Source organism: Akebia trifoliata, chromosome 2 (assembly GCF_017979445.1).
Source record: "Akebia trifoliata isolate Shusen 1 chromosome 2, ASM1797944v1, whole genome shotgun sequence".
Lineage (NCBI taxonomy): Eukaryota > Viridiplantae > Streptophyta > Magnoliopsida > Ranunculales > Lardizabalaceae > Akebia > Akebia trifoliata.
Genome location: NC_141376.1, coordinates 10,250,346 through 10,261,178, shown reverse-complemented (window position 1 = coordinate 10,261,178; position 10,833 = coordinate 10,250,346).

The window sequence follows — 10,833 nt, the reverse complement described above, 5'->3', positions numbered from 1 at the left end:
ATTCACATTAGTATATAAAAGAAAATCAGTGTAGGGGCTGATGGAGTGAATTTTTGCTCAGACTTGTCGGTGTGCGCCATGTCAAGCATGTAAGGGTAGTTTTATAAGTTAGGTGTGCCATTCAATATACGTGAGTAAAACAAATTTCAATTTCGGGGCTGAGGTGGTGCACATGCACATGCGTGACTTTACATGACACTAACTATGGAGTGCGATTTTGTTGATGGGCATATTGTTGAAGCATAGTGACCACGCAATCGTATTGAAGGATTGCTTGGAATTTTTTTTTTCAGCAGTCCCTCAATCTTAATTTTGTTTACAATTCTTATACTCTTTATTAATTAAATTCAAATCTAAACACTCACATTTTCAATTGAAATAGCAAAACACTTGTTTTACTAACGTAATAAGATTTTAATCCTTACTAACGGTCTTTTTACTCGTATGGATAATCACATAACTTCACTAAAAAAGTCCTAGATCAACACTATCAGAGCCCTCTAAATTTCATCAAAAGCCTTAGATCAAAAAAGTAAAATTCAAGAAATAATTTTTTTTTTACCTTTAAGTTTTTGAAAATTATCAAACTTCCAAACTTAAAATTGAAATACAATGGTGAAAAATAATTTTTTTGGAGATTTATTTTTCCAAAGTTCATATACTTTTGTCCTCGACAATATTGAAGTATCAGATCATGTTTTCAGATGCCACAAGATGAGCCCAAGGTAAGTCGAAAACAATAAAATATTTTAGAGAAGCATTTTTCCTACTAAGTAAGATTTCAAATCTTATTAAGGATTATTAAGCTCAAATGGATTACCAAATTGGCAAATCCAAAACTAAGGTTTGTGATCCTGAAAAGAAAAATTAATGGAAAAAAAAAACTATATTATTTTGTATGAAAATTATTTCCTCGCAAAATTCACATATAAATAATAATGAATGAATGAAAATTATTTTTCTAATTAACCTGGAAAAATAAAAGGAGGTGTTTCAACTTTTTACTATAAGAGATATTTTAAGATTGGGATTATTGACACCCCAACTTTTACTTATTACACTCCAATTACTTAAATTAATTGTCACACCCCAATTAAAGATCAAAACACGCTCTTCAAATATTACTAAGGTTTGCCTCAAATTCCAATCTCATCATAGTAAAATATTATAGCATTCATTCACATAATTTTAGTAGCTTTTTTCAATTAAAAAAGGTTCATATAAAATCCTAAACCTAAAATAAAAGAATTTATGAAAAAAATAAATGAGAATTTCTATTGACACCCCAACTTTTACTTATTCTCAACCATTCACCTATTTTTTTTATTTATTCCTAAAGTTTGCCTCTAATTATAATCTTAACATAATAAACTGTTATAGCACTCATTCAAACAATTTCAATAGTTTTTTACAATAAAAAAAAATGTTTATATAAAACCTTAAACCTAAAACAAAAGAATCTAAGGAAAAAAAAAATGAGAGGTTCTATTGGCACCCCAACTTTTATTTATCTCAATCATTCACTTATTTTCTTTATTTATTACTAAGGTTTGCCTCAAATTACAATCTCAACATAATAAAATATTATAGCACTCATTCAAATAATTTTAATAGTTTTTTAATATTACAAAAAAGGTTTATATAAAATCCTAAGCCGAAAACAAAAGAATCTAAGCAAAAGAAAAGAAAAAAATGAGAGAGTTTCCATTGGCATCTCAACTATTACTTATTCTTAACCATTTAATTGTTTTCTTTATTTTTAATTGGGGTGTCAATAACACCTATCTTAAAATATCTTTAATAGTAAAAAGTTGAAACACCTCATTTTATTTTTGCAGGTTAATTAGAAAAATATTTTTTATTCATGATTGTTATTTCTTTTATTTTTTTCATTTTTTTATCTGAATTTTCAAGGAAATCTTTTCATTTAAAAAACATAGTTTGTTTTACATAAATTACTTTTTTGAATTTTTTTTTTTTCATAATCGAAAACCTTTGTATTGGATTGCCAATTTGGTGATTCATTTGAGCTCAATTACCCTTAGTAAGATTTCAAATTTTACTAAGTTAATAGGAAAAATGCTTCTCTAAAATACTTTATTGTGTCCAAGTAAGTAACCTTGGGCTCACCTTGTGCCATCCAAAAACATGATTAGATGCTTCAATATTGTAGTGGACAAAAATATATGAACTTTGAAAATACAAATCTAAAAAAAAAAGTTATTTTTCACTGTTGTATTTCAATTTTAAGTTTGGGAGTTATTTGAAAATTCGGTGGCCATCAATTTTAAAAACTTGGATCAAGCTCAAAAAAATATATTTATATATCTTGAATTTTTTTTTTTTGCCTGAGCTTTTGATGAAACTTAAAGGGTTGTGGTAGTGTTGGACTGGTGATGTGGTTATCCATATGACTAAAACATTAGAAAGAATTAAAATCTTACCACATTAGTAAGATAAGTATTTTGTTATTTCAATTGAAAATGACGGTGGTTGGATTTGTATTTAATTAATAAAGAGTGAAGAATTGTTAAAAAATTAAGATGAAGGGACTGTTGCAAAAAATTTCCAAACAATCCTCCAATAGGATTGTGCGGTCACTATGCGTCAACAATATGCCAGTCAACAAAGTCGTACTCCTAACTATGCGAGGCTTTCCCATCAAACTCGGTCCGTCTCTGTAATCTATGATAAGGACATCTTTCCTTCGAAATAAATACTAAAGGTGCATGTATTTGTGGAAGTGGAAACCATTATTAAATCTTCTTTGACACTTTGTAGGAAGTTTTGATTGGTAAATTTAGGGTACCTTGCACATAGCCTAAGATCTTCGTCAAACTTCCACCCAATAAATGCAAATAAAAAAAAAAAAATACATAAATGGGTTTAAAAACAGTTTGGGAATTAAAACCTATTTCAATAGATATTTTTATAAATAAATAAAAAATACAGATTTTTATTAGGAATCAAATTTTTCAGGGAATGTTATCTCATCACTACAACATTTTTGATTTACAACGACGGATTTTTCCGTCGCTACAAAGTAATTTTTCCGCTGGTAAAAGCTATTGCGGCGATGAGCAGGGTTTCCTCCGTCGCTAATTATAGCAGCGGATAATGTATCCCGCTGTTGCAGGTAGTACCTTTAGCGGCGGATATTAATATCCGCTGCAATAGGTTGATTTTTTTAGCAAATAGAATATAATACATATAGCGGCGGATATTAAAATCCTCTATAGGTAAATTTAAAAAAAAAAATATAACACATATAGTGGCGGATATTAAAATCCGCTGCAATAGGTCAATTTTTATAAAAATTATATATATAACACATACAGCGACGGATATTAAAATCCGCTGCAATAAGTCAATTTTTATATAAAAAAAAATATAACACATATAGCGGCGGATATTAAAATCCGCTACTATACGCTTTTTTTTTTTTTTTTAAAATTATTATATATCCTTCAAAAACAATATATAAAAACGGAATTTGTATCCACTGTTGTAATTTTTTTTCATATATATATATATATATATATATATATACATTTAACCTATGTCCTCCAACCTGTACAGATTGAAAACTTTAAAATAAATAATATAAGAGAGCTGCTATTGCCACACTAACTTTTATTAATCCCGCACTAATACATAAGTAAATCACCAAAGAACTGCACATATTTATAGTTTAAACTAACATCTTTATTCAAGAGTCAAGACTATATTGACAAAAAGGAATGGTAGTTTCCATAGTAACAAGTTAATTAATTGTGCACAGAATGCTGAAACTAAAAAGCAATATTCTGCATGAATTTTCCAAAAGGTCATGAGATTTTTTGTGAACTTGGTCTGATAGAAAGTTCATGAATTTTTCTAAAAGTTCATATTCTGCACTATGGGCATACCCTCCTTGGTGAAACTGTGGGAAGTTCTTTGGGGTATTCAAATGGCTCTTGATTCTTATATTGATGAGGTCTCCACTGGACTGGACCTCATTGGATGAATGGAAGAATTGATAAACATAGAGAGCATTGGTAGTGTCAATATCATTAAAAGTTTACTTGTTTAATATTATGTATGATATGATAGCTATAGATTTTTCATGTAAAAAAATGTAGGCTTACCTCAAAATATTCAATAAGCTTACTTAAATGTCTCTTATAACCTACAAAAGGCATAGAATTTTCCCTTAAGGGCTTTGAGCCTATCTACATGGAAACACCTTTTTCATACCATAAACACCTCTGAAGATTGAGAAATGCAGAATAAATATGGTAATGCGAAAGAGAAAGCAATGTCAACAGACATAAACCATTATTATACTACTACAATTTGAAATAAACACAGAAAGAAAGCATGGATAGAGTAGAATTATGTGCTTGTGATATTCTAAAATATTGCCTCATGGGCAACGATTTTCATGGGTACCAAAACGGTATGAGTGCATCCATTTGAAACTATTATTCAAATTTCTCTCCTCCTTATCATCACTATTTATGTAAATGAGTGGTTAGAGACTCGATTCACATTCACATTTATACAAAATTTTATAATATCTCTTGTTAAGTAGCTAAGATTCACAGAGTTCAAATTAGTTAATAGTTACAAATTGAACCAACATTAAAAATTGGAAGCAGACATTACTCTCTCCGTGGAGCTGATGTGCATGACATGGGAGTATCGTTCTATCGCCATGAGTTTCTCCACCACAGACTCAAATTTTGCGACCTGCAGCACTAGTCAAGTTAGATCTTAACTGATATATTCAAAGCACAAGAAAACAATATACACAGAAGAATTGAGTTTGTAGCTGATAACCATGTAGCACTAGTTTGTTAGTGTTAAATTAAGGACCCAAGATCACTGGTGGTGCCACATCAAAGTTCAAACTATATATGTTCAATATCCTTTCACATGTAAATCAATGCCCTTCAAATATAACATATTTGTTAAGCCAATAAATATATCTATTTTTTTTGGAAATTACATTGCATCCCAAACCCGAGTTCCAAAGTTGCTTATAACGGGAACCATTCCTTAAAGAAAAAGTACCAATTCACGCATGCATAAGTTGGTCGTGCATGAAAAACTCCTGTTAACAACTCCATTAGGAAGGATAGACTTGAGAGATTTATAATTTTTTAGGGGGGCATAATTAATATCCAAGTATATAATTTTCATTTACTTTCTATTTGCATAATGATATTGTAAAAGTTATGAATTGATATGCATATATTAGACAAAGCAATCAAAAAGGCAGATGTAAGAAGGGAGAATGTCACCATGTCTCATTAAGACTGTTGTTGTCAAGAGACAATGCAGCGAGATGTTTTAAAGAAGACAAAGATGTGGGTATTGGACCTATGACCCCACAATTTGAAAGACTCAACACTGTGAGCCTACTAAGTGCCCCTATAAATAAGGCTACCCTTGAATTTATAGGGTTATTTTCCACCAATAAGTACTCTAAATCAACTAAACCTGAAAGGGTCTTAGGGATTGGTCCTGTTAAATATGCCTTCTTTCCTTTTTTTTTGTTAGAAATTCTCTCACTTGGCCATGCTTATAGTACTAAGCATGTTATACAGAGGTGGCAAAAAAGGCAGCATTTATGAAAACATCAGCCTTGACATACTTTTCCTTACTAGGCAAGCAAATACCACTGACTTAGATACAAAGAACATCTTCACCCACTATAGTAATGCATACCTTTATTCCCAAACATCGGCCTAGGGCTACATGGACACTAAGCTGGCTCATATTAGCAAGTATTCTACGAATATATAAGTTAAAGTTGAAAACAATTACAGCCGAACAAAATTCATTCAACCTTGATTTAGTTAGTTATGCATCCAATCATTCACATATACCCATTAAAGCATCCATCTTGGTTTCACTCAAATCACCTAACATTCCCAAGTTGGTTATGATTGATGATGGTCCATGGATGATGAAATTCAAGAAGCTTCATATATGAATTTGTTCTACTACAGGGTTCAGTGATGCTAGCCATTAATAAGCACAACTAACTATTTGATGATAATGCAAGCATGCAAAATTAGTCCCCCTCACCAACTATAACCAATTTCAGAAAGAAAAAAAAAAAAAAACATGCTAGCAGCCAAACATATCCATGTTAAGTCTAAACTAGTGTGAAAATAACAACTATAAAATTTTGCTGATCAAACATACATGAATCTATAATGGCCAACCTCTTCAAAGAACAAATCCTACTTAACTCGTATCCGTTGCTTGTAAGGAAAACAAAAATGCATCAATAAAAGCAATACAAATTAATGAACATATCAAAATAGAGTCCAAAGTCTGATACAGTGCGGTCTATTTATCTGGTTTGCCTACTACTACTACCTCTGTTTTTCCAGCATCAGTCATTTGGGGTGCCAAGGTCCCTTCCAAAGTCTCTGTTTCGTGTGGCAAGCTGCATTGGGGAGGTTAACCATGATGGATCGACCAATAAAGAGAGGCTTCATTTCTCCTCATTGTTGCACCTTTTGTTTGAAAAACAAAGAGACGGTTGATCAATCTCAGCAATTGCTATTGCCTATAACTATACTTTTCTCTAATGCCTATAGAGAAAGAATTATAAAAGAAACAAACTATTATAAATTACTAATATTTCAGATGGATTAAGATACTAACCAACACACTCAGGCCTTTTTAGCACTTACCAATGTGCTAATGCATTAGACCACACCGGCTGAAATAAAATAAAATTTTTAAACAATTGATTGGAGAAATAGGATTCATTACAAGCACACAAGGCATTGTGCATACTGCACATGGCAACTCTATGAGAGGTTGCATGATTATAGTATGATACCCACAACACTCTAAAAGCATGAGGTGATCGACGACCCTAGGTCCTTAAGCATGATTATAGTATGATACCCACAACATTGTAAACACACTGCTGGATTGGGCCAAATCCGACTGTATTTACACAATCTAAAAAAAATTATATTTCTCAACAAATATATAATATAATTTATATACTTTCTCACATATTATTAGATTTGTTCTACCACCAGATTGAACGTTGTTGATTGGAAACTGATATGATAAGTAAGTTACTTGTTTTTGGATCGGTGGGTCCGAGTTGTTATGATTCGGGCAAAGTGGGTAAGAGTTGTTAAGAGTGGTTACTTTGTGTTTAAGAGAAATAGATTGGATGATTGGGTTGTCCAACACAGCCTTCATTCCCCATGGATTCCCTGGCCCACCAAGAGGTAAATAAGTACTCACAATGATCTTGTGCTCTCCACAAAACTCTCTCAGCTTCTTCTGCCTCCATAATGGATTCATCTCCACCTGCACCAATCACAAGATGATGATGATGATGTATGTGTCGATCATAATAACCCATGGAATCGATGGTACCTGATTCACGGTTGGTGGGACTGATGCATGTTCTAACAGCCATTTGATCTTTCTACAAGAGAAACTCACACCAATGGACTTACATATCCCCATATCCAAACATTTCTCCATTCCAGCCCATGTTGACTCCATGTCCAACTCTTCAAAGTCTTCTTCATTAGGCACAGCATATGAAGCCCATTCCTTCAATTTGGCTGGCCAGTGTACAAGGTACAATACATTCATATTAGTAAATCAGGAAAAAAAAAATAGAAAATCCTCGTCAAGCAGTCCCATATAGACAGCCACCTGGTTTCCTTATTTATTATCCCTTCAAAACAGCCCATCTCATCACACATTCGTCCATTCAGAGTATCGTGACCTGACCCCAACCAAAACCTATTCATACACAATTTCTACCATACTATTAATGAATTTCAGAACATAGGTTATTGCTGAATGTTTGAGGGTAATGGATTTATGTTTCACTGAAAAACTTGTCAATATCATTGTGTTTATCAACAAACTTAATGGGTATTACAACTCTGAAACTGTGCTTCAAAAAAATACTAAAGAATCGGAAAAATGAAGTTTAATTACAGACAAGTGTAAAATCAGATTCCAAATGATAGATTAAGTGCCTAATCATACCCCGAATTGTTGTTTGTAGTTCATCGTGGGTTGTATTGTTCCAGCATGTTCATTTGGGTACTTGAATGACTCATGATATACAGAACCTCTAGCAAATCCTGTCACATTCAGCAACTCTAGCAAAACCTCAGATTTTATTTTAAGGTATTGTGTATGTAAAATATGTTTTCATTTCAACTAAGTAGTTAAGTACTGTTACAGGATCATTTTTAGATGTCCCAATAACTAACATCTTACCTATCAAAATAATGGCAAATCTCACTTAATAACACCTAACCATACAAAAGTCACTGAAATACAAATGAAAGGCTTATAAAAAAATATTAAATGAAAGGAAAAAAATGGTAACACATACCTGTCCACGATCAAACAGTGCTGCCAGGTTCAAACATCGGATATGTGACAATCATAAAAAGAGCTGCTTGGGCAAACAAGTAGGGAAGCTCAACAACCACTAATAAAATCAAGTTCATGTTAGCACAACAGATGGGAAGTATTAAAAATGCACAACGATGATGCTTACCTTGTATACACAATCATGAGGATGTAAGACCATCAAATTTGGATCAATGCATTCTTTCAAATGTATCCTGTTCTTATAATCAGGATCCACCAACTTTAGTTTGCATTATAATTTAGGCTAATTCATTTGAAAATGTATTAAAAATGGGGACTTGTTTAGTGATGAAACGACCTAACTGGTTTAAGCTGACAGTAACTTGGGAAAAAGCTTTTGTAGTTCATTATCTCAGTTTAGCTGGTGAATCCTATAAAATAAAATGATTTTCAAGTCCAAATGATACATTGTCCACACATTATATCGATATGTATAATTTCCATTCATGTGGAGGATTATTATTCATTGTAAAATAATAAAATATAGAAATGTTTAGGATTTTGTAATATTTTAGAGCACCTTGAGTCTACTTCTAAGTTCCAACTGAGACTAGGTTGTTTTCAAAATTCTTTTGTTGGTCCTGAATCTCAAATGTAACGACATCATTTTCATATACTTAGTTTGGACATTAGGGTTGAATAAAGTATTCATCCACAAATTGGCTACTTGCAATATTAGGTTCTCTACTCAGTAAACACCACCAGTCCCATGTTATTGAATTTTTGTCAAAGTGATGAAGAGTATGGGGGACTTGACCTGTTTTCAAAGTGATAAACAGGGAAATGCACATAGATAGATCTATTCTGACACTAGAAATTAGTAAGAGATTAATATAATTAAAACCCAAACTTCAAATATAAGTAATTAAAGCCAAGTATAAGTTCTAACTTTGTAATATATTGTTTACTAGTTCAATTATATGTCATCTATATCAACATATACTGATGAGGAAAAGTTTGTGTAAGTGTCATGTAATTAACCTCAAGTTATATATATATATATTCAAGCAAGGCGTAGATCGTTCATGAACACCCCATATATGATTTTTCCACACCTAGAGACAAAATCATAAAAATGGATACCATAAATATAGAGATTGATGGATGACCAACAAATACATAGTTATCTTGGCCTTCTACGCCATAGAGTTGAAAGCCTCCATATGATACATTTTTGGTACAAATCATCACGTAAGCAGGAAAGGTGAAAGCCTCCACATGATACATTTTTTATGAACAAGTGAAGGTGGGGTTTTGATCACACTTCTCTGGTACTACCACTCACAGAAATGTATTACTAAACCAAACACCAACTTATGGGACTAATCCAATACATTCCAACATGCTGAAAGATGTACAACTATGTAGCAAAATCATAACACAAATGAAGGCCACCCTAGACATTGTAATGGTAATTAACTCACATTTCAGTACAAAATACAGGCCAGACAATCCATAATAGTCTAAGATAGAGATAAGATAAGACCAAGAAAGCTGAAATGGGACATTTATGAAGTTGGAGCAAAAAAAAAAAACCGTTTACGGCAGCCAGTCATACTTACAATTAAGATAAAAGGGAGATATAGAAAATCAGTAACATATACAGAGAAACATACCCACTAGTCCTATGGACTATATGATAAATATGGGGGGTGGATGGCTTAACATGCAACTCCACAAGGTAGTTTCAAGTATTCTTCTAATCTATCCCACATTAGCTTAATTCTCTCTAGTTCTCTGTCTTTCCTTCCTCACAAGTTTCCCATCTTCAGCACTCTCTTTACAATTCCTTCAACCTCTTATATGAAAACCATTTGCCTATGTAGAGATCTATAACCATCTCCTCTCTCTACCTAATTCCTCACATCATTTCTGAACTTTTTTTCATAGGTAAGCAAGATTATTGGTTAGTAATTAGTTGGTGAAGGTGGTTTATGAACACAGATTGCGGTACCAATCTCAAAGACTTAAAATCAAATTAGTATTAACAATGTTTTTATATAGTTAGCACTTAAGCAGTAGTTGAAGTGATTTTCTGAACAAAATTCCAAAAAAGGAAAAGGAGCCACATTGATGGTCTTTTATGTTACACATGTTATAAAATGGCGAGCTCTTATGGCCTACAGTCACCTTTGTCATCAATTGAAGGAACTGATCCCTTTACCGCCCATGTTTGTTTTGGGGTCTTTAGGTCACCCTAGCAACATTGATGGTCTTTTATTGAAGAAATACCAAGAATATACAGTTAGGATCACATTGACATACTACAATGCATAAAATTGAAAATAGGACTACGGGGAAATATTTCTCCAATGTCAAACTTTTCAAAGAGCTCTAAAATGAAGATGGAACTGATCTTTTAATGAATTCGAGTTTGTTTATAAGGATATCCATGTTGGCATTCAA